The 19,030-nt window shown below is 40.5% G+C and overlaps 1 protein-coding gene across 2 annotated transcripts in view; it reads right to left on the bottom strand.

Annotated features, from left to right (window-relative positions):
• The window catches only part of igsf11 (immunoglobulin superfamily member 11), a 99,541-nt gene that overhangs the window by 79,610 nt on the left and 901 nt on the right, over positions 1–19,030 (bottom strand). The window lies entirely within an intron of this gene.

Below are 19,030 nucleotides of genomic sequence, written 5' to 3'. Positions count from 1 at the left end.
AGCAATAACTTTCAATAAAAGTAAATAAAAACACCTGACTCCAAGCTAAATCAGTTTTTTATGTCTTATTATTTGTGCTAGCTATTCCTAGAGGGCTTAAGTCTTTACAAGCCCACTTCACAAACTCAGTTCACCTCCACCTGAGTTCAGACCACAGAGTCCATGGTAGTCTTAATAATACATGAGGCTTTAGCCCACAGCAAAGCCATTTTCTGGGTAACTGCAACCATCTAGAATATGCTCAATGACACATGCTTTATGGGTGTTGTTCATCTACCAATTTATACATAATAAGTGTGTGTGAGCTGCATGCTATCTCTCACAGATGCAAGTCAAAGCATCTCAATGTTGCATGCATAAGCACTTTGGAGCATAGTACACACATGCATGAACACATGCATAAAAGACCCCCCCCACACACACACACACACACACACACACACACACACACACACATATACCTGACCTAACACACACTGAAACCCTGCACATACAGTTCTACAACACCTCAGGTTTGCTTTAGCACAGGGAGTCGTGCTGTTGGGCCCCTCAGCTAGAGTTAGACCTCTAACTCTACGCTTGTGTATCAAATAATTAGTCTCTTTAAACCGGATCAATACCCCAACAGCAGCTCAATGTAGTGAGACTGTTGTAGAGTATAAGACGATAATGATAATGGCAAAGGACATCTGATTGGTAGTTTTCTGATTTCATGGAAAGTTTTCCTCCAGTTGGTTTTTAAACTCATCTTTGGATTTGATTCAGGAAAGCAGAATCAGATCATCTGTGTTTTTAATGAGTAGTATGGCCACCACTTGATACAAGATGGATTTCCCCTTTTTTGGGACAATTAAGTCGAAATGTCAGTCGAATATATCTTTATTTACCCTTTCTTTAAGATATCTAAATTAAGATATAAATAGTCGGTGATCAACTTTATGGTCATATCATCAGATCTGCAGCCATATATACTTGGGTCAAGAGAGAAGCAGAGCTGTGAACCACCTGTTGGTGATCCTGGGGGAAAGAGCACTTTAAGGAACTCTTGAACCCAACAAACAGGTCCTCTGTGGAGTTTAAAACACTCGGGGGAAGCCTTACCCATATTCGTGGCATTTTTTTACACGTAAAATTAGGTATTCTAAATCCAATCCAGTCACTGAATGTTTCTGAATGGAGTTTTCCCCATCTCATTCCCATAAACTGATTCCTGGCCGACTGCTGAGATGCCAGTACAGATGGACTGAATCGGGATGAGGCCAACAGCAGTGTCTGTGGAGCTAAACTCCTGGTAAATTGTGCCAGTGCAGAACAGCACCACGTTGGGGCCTGGCCGCTGTGGCGCTCGAGTCCTGGCAGAGAGAACAGGGCCCCTCTTGTTTGGCAGAGGCATGTTGACAGGAAACATAATGCATTCACATGATAATGAGCCAGTGAATACATGTCCCCCGTACTGCCCTGCTTTCTCTCCCTTACATGTACATGTCTTTACACAGATAGGGGGAAAACGCATCCACAAATCTACTGTACGCTGACACAAACACACACATATTCACACAAACATGCTCAATCACAAGCCGCTCAGTGTCTGGTGCAGAACGGCCTGATCGCTGGTCTCATCACCAAGGAGACGGGTGCCTGGCAGAGACAGACTGGCTATTTAGCATTTAGGACCCCACAAAGCTTTCAGGTCTTTTTCAATGAAGAGAGAGGCACAGAGAGAGATTAATCAGATGGATACATGCAGAGAAATAGAGAAAAGAAGTGGAATTAAATACTGTTTGACAGTCACATTTAAGAGCAGAAGGATGAAGAGAAAGTGATAGAGTGAAAGATTGGGAAGCAGAAAGCAAGATAGCAGCAGATAAAAGATGCATGAAAATGAATAATTGTGGCTACGAGGCACACAGACAGGCACAGAAATTTGATTTTCTTCTCTGTTCTATACTGACGAGTGTTTTACAGCGCTGACTAAATAACTGCTGAGAGTGATGTGTCTAACTAATATAAAACACCTCTGAGCGTTAAGAGGAGCACGTGTGATTTCTGCTGACGTCACGAACGGGGGAAGCTATTAATACTCATGCCCACCTGAGTCTCCACCAGGCTAGGGAGAGAAAATGCAGTGCAAATGAACTGTAAAAACTAAGTTTTTTTTCCCATATTCATTCACAACTCTCCAAGCTGGGAATAAAGAAAGGAAATGAAAAGAGGGGAAATCAAGCATTTGGGTTGCCAAGAGCCCTCTGCCCTCTGAACTGTAAGCAGAAGATAGAGGGATGGCACAGATAAAACAAGTGTTGAATGGTTTAAGATTGAGGGATTTAGGCTACGGTGAGGAGAGGAGACTTAAATAAGTGGATAAAAGCTACTAATGTAAAACAACAGCAGAGAGCAAATTCATTTAGTGTCAAATTAAACAGATAACCTAGGGTGTATGAGGATGTCATATCAGCCTCCTTTCTATACTGAACTGAACTTTCTTGTTTTTTTCCTCTTATTTCTTTAGCTTTTTCCCAACCTTTTCTGGTTTTTCTCCTGTTCTCACCTCATTTCAGTTTTGTCCCAGTGCTTTCGTTTTTTACCAACATTTTGTTTTGCAAAATGTTTCGATAAATACGTTGTCTGTGCTTTAAGACACTGACTTATTCAATATTGAACTAAGACCATGATCTTCCCAAATCAAGTGCTTGTATTGCAAGAGCAAAACAGATCAGATACTTTGTCAGTAAATATTTTGTGTCTTGAAGCACAGACATAACGTGTTTACCAAAACCACAAGCATTCCGTAAGCTTAACCAACGTACTTTTGTTCCCTAAGTCTAACCACAAACAGGGGTCAGGGTGTGAACCCCGGTCTCTAGTGTCAAAGTCCTGCAGTTTGTACACTCACCGTCCACCTAGTCCTCCTGCCTATGAGTTCCTTGTAGCACTTCTTTCCCTCCTTTTCCCTCGAACCATAACTGGTAGTATATAAACATAATTTCTAGGAGACAGGGTTGCAGCCTGAAGACCAGTCCACTTACTCTGCACTGTCCGTCCCTCGTCATTAATCCTGAGTCCTGCATGTTTTCCCTCATTCTCAGGTCTCAGACCAACTGTTACCCAGGTGTGAAATTTGCCTGTGTGGCTGATTTGCTCTCTCAGTATCTCACCTCCCCATTTACAATCAACGGGTCTCCTGTTATTCTATATACTATATACTGTACTCACGTGCCGACGAGTTTATATATATATATATATATATATATATATATATATATATATATATATTATGCCAGCCCACTGCCTATCAGGGCTGTGATGCTTTGATAACCAGCTATGAAACACTGTATTATATACTGTATGCCTCATCTCCAATTTGCAGTATTAATTTTTCAGCCTAAATCAAACAAGGATTAATTAAAATTGGAGTCATTTTTTTCTCCCCGCAGCACATGGCAGCGGTGTAATCCGTTACAGACTGGCTGTTTCAGCTCTTCTGTGCAACCTGTATTCATGAGCTTTTATCTATGCAGTGTTTTATTATAACAATGGTGAATAGCGTCTCGTGTGGCTGTGCAGGCACACTCATGACAATCTCAATGGGCCCTCCTATTCTCGACTATCCTCATTTTAACAAAGAGTCATTTTTCCATTGTGCTCTAATATAAAACACACATCTCCACATCTCTCTCATCACCCAGTGGTACAGTAATGAAGAGAAGCTACATCTCTCTCCGTCTCACACCCACTCTCAAAGCATTACGTAGCCCAATTCTACTTAATAATTACAATGCACAATAGAGGAAGAGCTACACATTCAACTCTGGCCACCGGAGACCCAAATTCCAATGGGGAAATCATCCTCTAAATACAAAAAAATTGTTTTGGAACGGGACAATGTCCCATGTTAATAAAGCCCCCCTCCAGCCGAGTACAATGAAGTCACTGATCATCTCATGTTATCATTAAAGCCCTGCGTTTCATCTCACAGCTTTAATTACGAGAAAATGTCAACCGTAGAAGATGGATCACTTGATATTGTGCCATTGCTTAAGAGAAATGTTTATGAAGAGTTAAGACTGCGACTCACAGGTCCCCGTGAGAATACTCTGTTCTGCTCTCTCTGACTTAGCTCGCACTGTGGTTTTGATTTATATATCAATATTATATTGTGCAGTTCTATCATCTCAGCGCCCTTCTGCCATCTTCACCGACATCACTATAGAGCAATGCCAGTAAACTGTAATTGCACATCATTGTTGCTTTGCCATAATTATAATTGTAATAGTGCACAGGGAGAAAACGACTTAATAGCCTCTGGGTAATTACCCCAATTGACTAGATGGTGGCTAAGTGGATTGTTTGACAATGCGTGGACGTGTACATCTTTGCATATGGGCGTGTGTATGTGTGTGCACGTGTGTATATGGTAGCAGTTGACAATGAACAAATACCCACAGGAGACTCTATTTGTCAGCATGACAAAACATACCATCACCCTTTTCAACCACCTTCACCTGTGTGAATGTTCTGGCACAGCACACACACATTCACACTTTTCACATTTTACTTTAGGAATCTTCAATTTGTTCTTCATGTATCAATACTAAATGAGCTATTGCATGCCATCTCTTTTTTTCTGAATTCCTGGACAGAAGAGTTACTACTTAATTAACTGATTATTTCTTCAAGATTAGACTATTTTAACCACTCAAATCATTACATAATGCTATGATCGTTCTTACAAAGGTGGTCAATTATTTTAAACTTTGTTAAGATTCCAAATTGTCTTGCATTGCAATTTTCTTTTTAAATGTTAGGTATTGGTGAAATTATAGCCATAATATTGACTTCATTTTGCCAATGATACCCTTATCTGCATTCCTAGACCCCATGGGCCGTGAAAAAGTCACAGTTTCAAAACCGCTAAAATCTTCCATCACACCGTTTCTGCGGTATGAGCTGAGATAACAAACAAGCCCACACAATCATATTTATCTGATCTCACCATCCCTTATGTACCCTGTCACGCCTTCCGATCACAGGGTGCTGGCTGGCAGACTGTCACCGACAATCAGGAGAAAAATTTGCAGGCAGCAGAGCATTTCCTACCCAAGCTACATATCTTTAGGGCCGCCGTCCCCTCGGGAAGATAAACCTGTGTAAATCTTCAAATCCAATCCACTGTTTATCTTGGGAAAGACACACTCTCCTCTTTTACTTTAATTTCAAGAGTAGTACACAGAGGGTTGCACTGGTAGCTCACCTGGTTGAGCGTGCGCCCCATATACTAATATTGCAGTGGCCCGGGATAGAGTCCGACCTGCCGTCCTTTTCTCCAGGTCATCACTACTCGCTCTCTCCCCCCTTTCCTGTCTTCAGCTGTCTTATCAAATAAAGGCCAAAAAAGAGTAGCCTAGTACACAGAAATCAGCTTCCCTGAACCAAGTCCAGAGCTGCCTTTCTGTTGATGCATCATGACACTCACTTCCTATCTATCTATCTATCTATCTATCTATCTATCTATCTATCTATCTATCTATCTACAGTGAGGAAAATAAGTATTTGAACACCCTGCTATTTTGCAAGTGCTCCCACTTAGAAATCATGGAGGGGTCTGAAATTGTCATCGTAGGTGCATGTCCACTGTGAGAGACATAATCTAAAAAAAAAAAATCCAGAAATCACAATGTATGATTTTTTTAACTATTTATTTGTATAATACAGCTGCAAATAAGTATTTGAACACCTGAGAAAATCAATGTTAATATTTGGTACAGTAGCCTTTGTTTGCAATTACAGAGGTCAAACGTTTCCTGTAGTTTTTCACCAGGTTTGCACACACTGCAGGAGGGATTTTGGCCCACTCCTCCACACAGATCTTCTCTAGATCAGTCAGGTTTCTGGGCTGTCGCTGAGAAACACGGAGTTTGAGCTCCCTCCAAAGATTCTCTATTGGGTTTAGGTCTGGAGACTGGCTAGGCCACGCCAGAACCTTGATATGCTTCTTACAGAGCCACTCCTTGGTTATCCTGGCTGTGTGCTTCGGGTCATTGTCATGTTGGAAGACACAGCCTCGACCCATCTTCAATGCTCTAACAGAGGGAAGGAGGTTGTTCCCCAAAATCTCGCAATACAGGCCCCGGTCATCCTCTCCTTAATACAGTGCAGTCGACCTGTCCCATGTGCAGAAAAACACCCCCAAAGCATGATGCTACCACCCCCATGCTTCACAGTAGGGATGGTGTTCTTGGGATGGTACTCATCATTCTTCTTCCTCCAAACACAGTTAGTGGAATTATGACCAAAAAGTTCTATTTTGGTCTCATCTGACCACATGACTTTCTCCCATGACTCCTCTGGATCATCCAAATGGTCATTGGCAAACTTAAGACGGGCCTTGACATGTGCTGGTTTAAGCAGGGGAACCTTCCGTGCCATGCATGATTTCAAACCATGACGTCTAAGTGTATTACCAACAGTAACCTTGGAAACGGTGGTCCCAGCTCTTTTCAGGTCATTGACCAGCTCCTCCCGTGTAGTTCTGGGCTGATTTCTCACCTTTCTTAGTATCATTGAGACCCCACGAGGTGAGATCTTGCATGGAGCCCCAGTCCGAGGGAGATTGACAGTCATGTTTAGCTTCTTCCATTTTCTAATGATTGCTCCAACAGTGGACCTTTTTTCACCAAGCTGCTTGGCAATTTCCCCGTAGCCCTTTCCAGCCTTGTGGAGGTGTACAATTTTGTCTCTAGTGTCTTTGGACAGCTCTTTGGTCTTGGCCATGTTAGTAGTTGGATTCTTACTGATTGTATAGGGTGGACAGGTGTCTTTATGCAGCTAACGACCTCAAACAGGTGCATCGAATTTAGGATAATAAATGGAGTGGAGGTGGACATTTTAAAGGCAGACTAACAGGTCTTTGAGGGTCAGAATTCTAGCTGATAGACAGGTGTTCAAATACTTATTTGCAGCTGTATCATACAAATAAATAGTTAAAAAATCATATATTGTGATTTCTGGATTTTTTTTTTTTAGATTATGTCTCTCACAGTGGACATGCAACAATGACAATTTCAGACCCCTCCATTATTTCTAAGTGGGAGAACTTGCAAAATAGCAGGGTGTTCAAATACTTATTTTCCTCACTGTATCTATCTATCTATCTATCTATCTATCTATCTATATATATATATATATATATATATATATATATATATATATATATATATATATACGACTGTATATATCAATCTATCTATCTATCTATCTATCTATCTATCTTTACAAGAGTTGTAAAGTGACACAGCAGTCATCTCGTTCTTGGCACAAATCTCCAAGTGGAGAGTAAATGTAAATGGATATATACAGCAGTTCACATGGTGCAAATTATAATTAATTGTGACTACGTCTACGTCCAACCTTTGTGTATGTGTATACATGTGTTTGCACGCAAGTTCTTGCTCTTGTGTCACTGAACTGATCAAATAAAGCCAAAGCTATCTATAATCTATAAACCAGGGTCACAGACCAAATGACTGCCATAATCTGTAGCAAAACCCAATTTAGCAGATGATTTGGGCCTTGGCTCAATAGTTTACACATTGTTCCATATCCACAAATCACCTCTTAGTGGACAAGCTGGGTATGGATCAGCAGCCGCGGCTCATCAGAGGAAGCAAGTATGCAAGTCATTCCTCGTCGGTCATATAATAGCATGAGGGTTTAATTTGGTGATAATACAATTACAGCACAGGGAAAAAATATATCAAAAATAGGAAACGGAAACGGAAGCTGCATGTGAATGTAATAATTCAAAGGTTTGCTGAAAGAACCCAACGGCACATCCTGATCACCTCACTTCACTTTCTCTTATAGCCGCAGTGATGAGGTTAGACCCATATAGCTTATTTGTCTTGACTCTGACAGAGTAGTTTATGCTAATGGTAAGGTGAATCATTTAAATGCCCATGTTCCATGATATAAACACTGTATGTTAATATTATTTCAGTTAAGAAAGTAAAACTGTATGTGATTTATTCATTTAATATTGATTTATTAAACCAAATCATTCACTAAAATAGACAGTCCATGTTGATTTTGCCATTAACAATGTCACTGTAATGTAAGAGATGCATTACAGTGGTACAATACAACTACATTGTACAATTGCTGTATGAGTCTGGCCAATCATCATTTGGTATGCATGCTCAGCAGCACTCTGTCAGGGTCCTGGGAGTGCTGGGTGCCTCTGTGTATCTACCCTAAGCCCTACCCTCAGTCGTTGTCATGTGGGACAAACATGCATGGACGAACATTCCATTATTGCGTTTGGCTTATTTAAAGCTCCTCCAATAGCTGGGATCTACTTAAATGGCTTTTTGTAGGATAGTGGAAAAATAAGATACAAACACACTGTCAGTGGGGTCTGTGACAATACTACTATCTGGAATTATCAGTTAAGTCTGTGCAACATCCCCATAATATTATTGTGTGTGGTATTGTGTGTGTGTGTGTGTGTGTGTGTGTGTGTGTGTGTGTGTGTGTGTGTGTGTGTGTGTGTGTGTGTGTGTGTGCGCAATGGTGAATTTGGCCTTTAATATTCTGGCAAAACTATCTAGGGCCGAGTGGATTTGCAAATTGAGCACATTACAAATACAAAGCAGTGTGCAGCGTACTGCACAGTGGTTCCCTGCCCCCACCACCAGTCTTCAGGCTGTCAGAGAGGGCAACCAGTTAAGGCAGTATACGCATGGATTAAGGGTTGAAGGGGCACAGCAGCATATGGTGCCCCCTGATATCCATGCCCCTTACAGTATATTGTTGTTAGACTAACACCGCCTACGTGTTTGCCACGAGAAAAAGGTCTCACAGGATGTAAGAAAACAGTGCTCATCTTCTCTTTTTTATTCAACCGTTAAAGTTTAGAGCTCTCAGCAACTTTTAGTGGCCAAAGGGTCATCAAGCTAAACCAAGATGTGAAATATAAGTGTTTAAATACACGTTTTAAAAAATAAAAAATAAAAATAAAAAATGTCATAGGCAAACTGTGAGTAATTCTGTGACATATTACTATGAAGGTTTTTTAGGCCTCAGGTGTCTCTGTGTGTGCATGAGCACGCTTGTGCACACAAATGGGCAAATAAGATATTTTCTGTATATGTTTGTGTAGGCATGTATTGCAAACCTATGTCTGTGAAATTTGTTTTCAAGTGCATCTGAATGTGTGTGTATGTGCATGCATAAACTGGCAAACTGTGTGTTTCCCAGTTTGTTAAAGTCCCACCTGTGCCCCCTCCTGTTCTATTGGATACAACAGCGACAATGTTAAGGTGAAGTCTGCTGTAACAATGCACAGATGGGATATCTGGTGCTTGCCTCTCTCTCTCTCTCTCTCTCTCTCTCTCTCTCTCTCTCTCTGTGCGCCTTAACACACCATTCCTCCTGGCTGTTCACATGCATCAGATTTGACATGCTCATTCGTTGTCTGCAAGGACAGAACAAGCGAGGACCACTTTCCAGTCTCATCCTCATCCCTGGAAAGTCATTTGTGTGTTGAAAGTGTGTAGGAGGACGGAGAAAAAAAGGCAGAGAAAGAGAAAGTGTGTGAAAGAGACGCGCAGAGGGATCTCGAGAGTAAAAAAGAGAGACAGTAAAAGAGAGTGAAATTGTGAACAGAGTGATGTAAAGGGAAGCAAAACACAAATACAAAGGTGCGAGGAGGTTAGAGGAAACATCGCAATATAGGTCAGGAGGATGAAGAGAGAAAGTGAAGTTGGACCTGTATTCTGAAAGAATGGCAGTTTTCCTACAGGGAGCAACTCAGGCAGTTAACACACATTTAATGAGAGCCAAAGTGTTTCACACCAAGAGCTCGCCTTCCACTCCTGCAGGGACATTTCATTTTGGTGTCCTTGCTAACCACATAGTAGGCTAACACTGCAGTGGTTTATACGAGTGTGGTGCTGACCCAACATGCAGAGCTTTCTGGGTTTAGCTGTACACACACAACAGTTGGCTTTATTGGAACTTGTGTTGAAAGTAATATTTCAGTTTATTACAACTTGCGTCTTATTGTCTTAGTTTTGACCATCCTTCCAATCAGTTATGATAACATTGTACGACAGGGCAAAAAACACGAGTGGTTAGAACTTGTGTAGTAAGTATAGATCAAAGTGAGCGCCTGAATTAAATACTGTGGAGAAAAATCCTTCTGAGTTTTTACAAATGAGAAAAAGTATATAGACAAACAGCCCAACCAATCACAATCAGGCGCTGATATGAGATACAAAGTTCGTATTGACCAGTTGGAATTGTTGAACGCTCCACTGACCAATTTCCTTGGGAAAACTCTGAAAATTAAACCAGGATGTTGGTTTGTAAACAGTTGTAAATGTTCAAAACTGACATTTGGGGTAATCATCTTCAAACTTCCTAAACCTAAACCTAACCCTAACCCTAAACAGTGGGTTTGTTTTCTTTTCTTTTTCCCTGAAACTGTTCCATTAGGGTCTTAATAACTTAATCCATTGCAGTGCAAGTTATCACAGCTTTAATTTGATCTTTGACAGAGATATGTGGCTGTATTTCAGATTTGGCTGTGAGTCACAATATAGTGTTATTTTTCACATCATATATGCTTCAGCTCTGTTTTCATGTTCCCAGATCTCAGCAGTTATTGTGGTGAATGGCCAAAACTATCAGATTATTAAAAAAAATTAAATGTACCTTTTAAATTTGTGTGCCACCCTGCTGCCTTCCAAAATGTGTTTCTTGTTAATAGATTTTGAGAGTAGAGAGCGTGAACTAGATTAAAAGAGCAAAAGCACAAATAAAACAGCAGTGTTTTGCCCCAACAGTCAGTTTATGAATTACCTATGGCTGTGAAAAGCCCTGGGCATATTTAATGCAGGAGAATCTGTCCCCTTTTTCACTTTGTTCCCCTTTTATTCTCTTCACTCAGTATTCTGCATTTTCACTCCATTAGCAGATGTGAGTGTCAGGACGACAAGATGGTTTCAAGTCCAGTTCATCTGCTCACCCTGACCACAAAGACAAAAGATTCCACTATACTTACATGCTGCTGTCACAGGGATAAAATCATGGTTAAGAAAACTTCCACTAACACATTGTATGAACAGCAGCAAGAAGCTCGTTAATGCTGACTAGTTCTCCATCTTCGTTTTAAAACCACGTCATGTCTGAGACCTCTGACCCTCAGAAGCTTTTAAAAGCTCAAAGAAGAAAATTCATTTCTGTAGGTGCTCTCGAACAAGCACCTAACAGTAGAGGTACCCATTACAGAAAAGCACAGACAACCCATAGAGTGCAACAGCGAGCAATTTACAAAATTACATTCCTCTAAAATATGAAAAGTATCTGGTCAAGACAATGACTCAACGGACCACCATGCACTTAAAGCAATTCACAGGATCTGTATTCTCTCAGTGTGACACCAGCCAGCTCAGCCCCTGGGTTCATCAAGTGCTGTGAGGTCATTTAGTTGTTGTGTGGATCAATTAAGAATCAATTTTAAATTAGTGATGCAAGGCCACAGTATGCCAGGGAGTACAGTTGAAAACACCTATACATAGTCCTTGCTTCAGGACTCACTTGTGTCAGGAAACTCTAACCTTAAACCACCCATCCTTCCTCTCGGCCTGCTGTGAATGCAGCTACAATATTTAGTGTTTTTTTTTTTTTTCTCATGTCTTTATAGACTGCTTGTCTCTCTTAGAGTACTGCAACATTTGTTTTTTTTGTATTTTGTATTGTGCTAAACACTGTAGTGCTGTGAAATCTGTTTAAATGAAAATTCTAACATTTGTTTTAGATCAATGGACACATCATCATCATCATCATCATCATCATCATCATCATCATCATCATCATCATCATCATCATCATCATCATCATCATCGCCTGACGATTTGTGATTGGTTGATCAAACTGATGATGTCATTACAGTCTGGGGGAAACCTTGATCCTTTGGGATCCACTGTCATTTATTTCCCTGGGGAATATGAGGTCCCAGACACACACACACACACACACACACACACACACACACACACACACACCGTGCCACCCATTAGCACACACTTGTGGGATTAATGTGTCCACAGTAGCATTTCCTTTGCCATTGATCTGAGCTCATAAAGACCTACAATGATAAACACAGCAACTATTCTTGGTATTACTAGAAATCAACTTAACAACCCTCTGGCAGACACTGATTGAGAGCCGCAATATATCACTTACTCACACACACACGCACACGCACACGCACACACACACACACACACACACACACACACACACACACATACAGGGAAGTGAATGATGTAGGGGGGCTTCTGTAAAATATAAATCAATGAAAGATAGAGAGAGCTGCACTATTTTTTATCAGAAAAGTGTAATTTTGTTTTGTTGTTGACACATAAACCTTTTTGGTTGATTGTGATTTCTGTTCAAAAACTGTTACATAGTTTTGCAGTCTGATTATTGTTTGAAAACAAGTTTAAATCGGTCATTGTTGTGATATGGATGTGATATTGCGCAGGATCTTTTGCAAGACTATACAAAAAAACAACAGGAATTCTGTCAGAGCGTAGTCTGTGGAAAACCCCAATTTGTGACTGTAGACTGCTGAAACACTCATGACTTTGCCTGGATTAATGGGATTTAAGAGACTTTTTTCACTCCCTTTGTTCATGCTGAGCCTTTGGAACAATCCCTGATAAGCAACTGTTAAACATGAATGTGCCATATAACTAAGCAGCAAACCAAAACGTATTGATAGTTGCAAAGAGGTAAATATTTGAATATTGAATGAATATTTGGCCATTAATGTTATATATGCATGTACCAAATATCTCCTGAGTCACGTATGTGATGGAAGGTCCTGTCAAATCTCAAGAGCCAGCGAAGCAAAACTGCTCATTTCAAGGAGAGGATCTTCAGGGTGCCGCGACAGGAGGAAGACATCCTCTTTAAATATGTATAAGCCCAGGGCTCTTCACACACACACACACACACACACACACACACACACACACACACACACACACACACACACACACACACACACACACACACACACACACACGAAAGGTAAATCAAGTTAAAAGATGGTCTCATCTGAATGGTTCAATCTGTCACAGTATGTTTTATAAACTAAAAGCATGTATATTCACTTATGTGTTGTGGTCTTGTCATGGATTTATTTCAGCTTTTTTGCATTACACCTTCTACTCTGTTGCAGGACTGCAGTGATTCATGTCATGCTTTACTTATACAGTGGAACCTTTTGCAGGTTCTTAACTAACATCAGCTTTCACAATAGTGCAATTATCACACTTAATCCATGGAGAAGTTATTTTACAACTCAGGGCAATGATCTTGTGGCTCAAGCATACTCAGATAAAACTGGTTACTGCAGTACTGCAACACAGATTTTCATTGCAACTTGATTCGCTAATGAAATAAAAAAAAAAGTCTTACATGTCATAAAATAAAAGTTGAAATGCTTCATTCACACAATTTCTCTGCATAGGACGATAGAGCAGTGACAACGCTGCTCATCTAAAATTAAATTACCTTCTACTGGAAAGAAAAGTATTTGCCATTTTAAGTGTTACAGATGACAAACCTGAATTTAAAATAAGTTTGACAAGCGTACCACCTGCCTCCAGATCAGCCTGTTTAGAGAAGTTCCCCAACACTCGTTTGAATCATCTTACTCAAATGCAGTTAGAAACACAACTGATCACAATTAAGCATCAACAGCTGCACGCTCATCATTCACTCATGATTCCCTCTGATTAAAGTTACAACCATCCCCCAAACCTCAAAACCCCAAACCTCTGTGAACTGACCACATCAGATGTTTGCCCCAGATGCTTGGCCAACTGCCGTCTTTGGGGCCTAGTTTAATGTGTGCTTAAGAGACCATGGGACCGGGCGAATGCTGCGCTCTCTTCCTCCAAATATCTGCACATCATTTATTCATCCACACTTCCAGGATTGCGGCTGCCGCCATCATCTGAACACCCTGTCGTCTGAAGTTCCCTGAGCCTCTGTCGCTCAAACATACACACGCATGCACATGCACTTTGCAAGCGTTCCCAGGGGTCTTTTAATTTTTTGAGAAGCTATTTTTAGCGAGAAAAATAATCGAGGTGGAAAGTTCCATCTGTCCAACACTCTTGTTCCAGCTGCTCCTTTTTAGCAGTAGGCGGAAAGAGGAGGGAAAAAACACTACTTATCAGATAAAACTGACACAGACGGGATTTTCTATCATATGAATTCTGCATTAGCAGGATTTTTGTTAGATTGAATGCTAGGTACATTACATTTAAAAGAATACTGAATATGTTTAAATGGCTTACTGAGCTGTGCAGCTCTCTCCACTTTTTATTTATTTTATCAAAGCTCATCCATGCTCTCATCCCTCATTATCTTTGACTACCTTCAGCGTTGAAGTAGCAATAGAAACACACAAGTAAATATGGTTGTGGTAATTTGCAGTTATCGGACCTGATATAGATTGTAATATAGTTCATAAATGTTGGTTTTGGAACAACATTTCCACCAAATTTAGCCCAGGTTTTACCTTGACAGATGTCTTTTGGCCCGCAAATCACCAAAACCATGCTCACTGCCATTGTGAACCCAGTGCAACTGCATGGCATGAATCATATTTGAATGACGAATCGATTGAAATGAAATCAGCAAACTGAGCAAAGGAGACCATGTCAACAATAAACACATCAGAATTGCTATGCAATTTCATACTGACATTTCTGAGCAGATCCTCAAAGGTCAACAAGCTCACAGAGAAAGTGGAGAAAGGAGCTGGTCTAGGTTCATCTTTGATGCAGACTTGAATGCCCTGAATGTCAATGAGCTTAACAAACACTCCATGTTGTCTTCTTTCCCTCACTGGACACTTCATTGTAAACATACAGGACAATGTGATGGAAGCCCAGGGGGCTAATCCAAACAGTTCAATGTATGCCATTTGAAATGTGATATAAGATATATTATGCAGACAACCAAAACAAACAACTGTTCACAAGTTCAGAGCCACCACCTCTGCTTGTATTTAATTTGCTGAATTGATTCGACCTCCGGATCGGTCCCTGCAACACCCTGGAGGGTTGTTCTGGGTGAATCGTTAAATCGGGGCATCATGGACAGAGCAGCTCTGTGTTGGTATCACCATGGGCATTTGTTGTGACAACAGCTGAACCAATCAGTTTATTAGCATTGAGCCTCTACTGTTTATTCTTCTAACTTTTACAAACTTTCTTCAAACATTTTAAGCACTGCAGATCTGAACAGCCCAACTGTTCTTTACTGTGTAGCTGTAAGATGCTGTATTACTAATTGAAAGGAAAGGATACAATATTTATGTGTGACTGGGGAGGGTTGATGGCTGAAGAGGGACATGACATGTCCTCTAACTAAAGCTGAAAGTAGAAACCTGGCCGTGGCTGACGCCTGTCCAAGTCACTTATAAATTTGACTTCCTCCTGTCATAGCTGCTCACAGTTTTCTGCTTTTAAAAACTTTCCTCTTTTCACTTCTTTTTAAAGCTATAGTGTGTAGTTTCTGTCGCTCCCATGAGGAATTCTAAGTAATGATAACAAAACTGTCAGCGTGTACACATGATACAAGCCTTATGTGATCACGCCCCCACCCCTCCTCCACGCAGTTGCCAGTAGCCAAGGAGGACACGGAGGATTAAAAAAACATGATGGACTCTTCAGAAGAGGTCATTATCTTCACTTGAGCTTCTGTGCGGGAAAGTCACCGGACGACACAATCTTCTGAACATAGCCATACTGAGAAATACAGAGAGAGTTGTGTGGAACTGATAGTCTTAATTAGCTTTGTAGCAACTCATTTGGCAATGGCTTGAATGTAAGGGACATTCATTAATATCAAAAAGTTACGCACTAAAGCTTTAAAGGAGAATTCCGGTCGATTTCAAAACGTAGCTCTATAAATAAGCATATGCCTATTTTTGAAAATATTTTTGTATCTCTTTTCGGTGTTGTAGTTTGTAGACGGTCCCCAAGTCTTGCCGTCTCAACACCGGAACAAAACAGAGCTACTGCAGTCAGATTCACTGTGTTCACTCGGAAGGAATCACTTCACATGGGTAGGCACGCCATGTTAAGAGGCTAAAAGCACGTTTAAAACTTGCCCTGTTTCAGCCTCCTGGGTGCTAACTGTAGCAGGAGGATAACACGGTGTAGGCAACACCGATTGTTTTCGTTTTCTCGCTACTGACAGCACTCCAAATTTACAAACAACAGAGCTACGTGTTGAAATTGACCGGAATTCTCCTTTAACTGTTTAGTATGCGTCAGCTACAAACGTATAGACCTACTGGATGGTATGCTGGATGGTATGCATTGCATTCAAGCCAAAAAACACACTTGTCATAAATATAGCCTTATCGAGATTTAGTTTAAATTAACATGTGAGATAAATGTGAAACTATTCAGGCCTCACTGTTTAATAACCCACAACAATCTGGTGTCAGCTAACATAATGAACAGATCAGATCAATCTAGTGACAATGTCTGACATGCAAAAAGTGGAGGTCAGTACACACAGCCAAAACAATCAATACTGACTTTGCTGCATCAGAATGTATTTATAGAAACACTGGCTGCTCCCCACCAAGACGCAAGAGAAGAAAAGAAAAATTGAGTCCAGAGCAGGCAGTTTTCTTCTGAACAAGCTGGCTTGTTAATAGAGCTGCTGAGCTCTCACATGCTGAGCAGTTTGTTCTTGCTATCAAATCATTTGTAGACTTGAACATTCACTCATTGCAATGGCCAGTGTTGGGGAGTAACGGAATACATGTACCGGCGTTACGTATTCAGAATACAAATTATGAGTAACTGTATTCCGTTACAGTTACAATTTAAGTAGTTGGTATTTAGAATACAGTTACAATGTTGAAATCAATGGATTACATGACGATACTTCTCTGTTTCACGAGTTTATTCACTCTCTAAATAAATTAAAACTCCATGCATTTCCCAGAAGCCCCAACATGAAAACGAAATTATCTATTTGCGTGATCAGTCACAATGGAGTCGGAACTGGCACAACAGAGCCAGGGCAGGAATGCGTTTCTATCTTGGGAATTCAAACAGCATTTCACATTAAATAAAGAACAGGGATAACGAAATATAACTGTGCAGTGCAACCTCTGCTTGCCAGCACCCAACCTCCTTTCAGCATCCAAATTACTCCACCTCCAACTTGAAGAAGCATCTTAAAGTAAGTTATTTTTTTTAATTAGCCAAGGGTAGTCGTCTGCTGTAGTTTTAGTGGTCACCTTGCTATTTTATAGCTGACGTACGACTTTACATTCTCCTACGTGCTGATTTCACTAGCCCCAGAGTCGTTGAAAGACTGACTAGCCCCGTTTGACATGCTAGCTAACATTAGCTAAAATTAGCTTGTGGTAGCTTAGGCTGCGGTTAGATTTTTGTAGTATGCAGTTCGGGACTACAAATACAAAAATCTATCTGCTTGTTCAGGTACACATTCAGCCAGTTGGAACAGAAGAACACACCAGAATAGACCTGTTTAGTAAGCAGGATTTGATGGCCGCATTCCTACACTTATAAAATGCAATTCAATGTGGAAGTAATCAAAGTATTCAGAATACGGAATACGTTACAAATTACATTTTTGGGCATGTATTCTGTATTCTGTAACGGAATACGTTTTGTAAGTATCCTTCCCAACACTGGCAATGGCTGATGTTTTTTTTAATTGGATGGACATGTGAATGACTTTGGGAGGCAAATACAGAGTGGCCTCAATCTACAATTGTTTATGTCAAACCATTTTATTAGACAAAAGGTCAGACTGGTCAAATCAAATAAGTTTGTGTGTGTGTGTGTGTGTGTGTGTGTGTGTGTGTGTGTGTGTGTGTGTGTGTGTGTGTGTGTTTGTGTGTGTGTAACAATGAGTAAAGCCGACAAGACACAGTACATCCACTCACTCCAGAGGTATATAGCGAAACAAGTGAGCAGTGGAGTGAAACACCTGGGTAATCAGGACTAAATTCAATCTTACACAATTGTTCTGTCCAAATTGACATGTCAGGCTGGTGTCTCTGTGTGTGTGTGTGTGTGTGTGTGTGTGTGTGTGTGTGTGTGTTTATGGTTAGGTGGAAATGCTTTTTGTATCCTGACATGAGGCTCCAAGGAGACTTGGTTGGCATTTTCTAGGATTTTTCTGCTCTGCTTTGCTATTTTTCAAATAAAGATGTGTATGCTATGTGAAAAAAGTTTCATAAACTCGTGCATTACTGCTATTTCATATTTAACAATGCATTTTAAACATCTTTATTTATACATCGTAGTTGCATTAATACATTTAAAAATAATGCTCATTTATTGTGTCATTAATATTGGTATTTCTATTCTTGTAAATTTTGAATTTTATTTCCTAAATGCTTTCCCCGAACTACAGGAAACTTAACAAATATCACAGACAACTTAAGTGTCATTTTCAATATTCCATGGCTATTATATTGTACAACAATGAGCCAACATAAACAAACAAACTTGCATCCACTCCCAATAGCAGTATTGTTGGATTACTAATAAAACAATTGGACTTAGAAAGATAAGACCAACAAACTTGCTATTAAGTACCACACACACACACACACACACACACACACACACACACACACACACACACACACACATACTTCCCCATAGGATAATTGTAGGAGCACATAGTGGTACCAGCGCAACCGTTTGAAAAAGCAGTATGTAGACCTTATGTTGTGTAAGACGCGCAAAGGCGATATCAGGCACGGCAGGGCGCATTATGGTTAAGATGTGCACAATCAAAAGTGCTTTTGGGAGAGATGACATGGCGAGTACTGGGAAAAAGTCATCCTAAATCGGTGCTTTAGTTTTTGTGGAAATGCCGGGGATTTGTCAACCTGATCCAAACATGCAGTTTTAAGGAGAGGGGGGGTGGGGGGTCAAATGAA

This window comes from Sander lucioperca, chromosome 5, assembly GCF_008315115.2.
Source record: "Sander lucioperca isolate FBNREF2018 chromosome 5, SLUC_FBN_1.2, whole genome shotgun sequence".
Taxonomy (NCBI): domain Eukaryota; kingdom Metazoa; phylum Chordata; class Actinopteri; order Perciformes; family Percidae; genus Sander; species Sander lucioperca.
The sequence above is the reverse complement of the archived record's forward strand: the minus strand, read 5'-3'. Positions and strand labels throughout refer to the sequence as shown.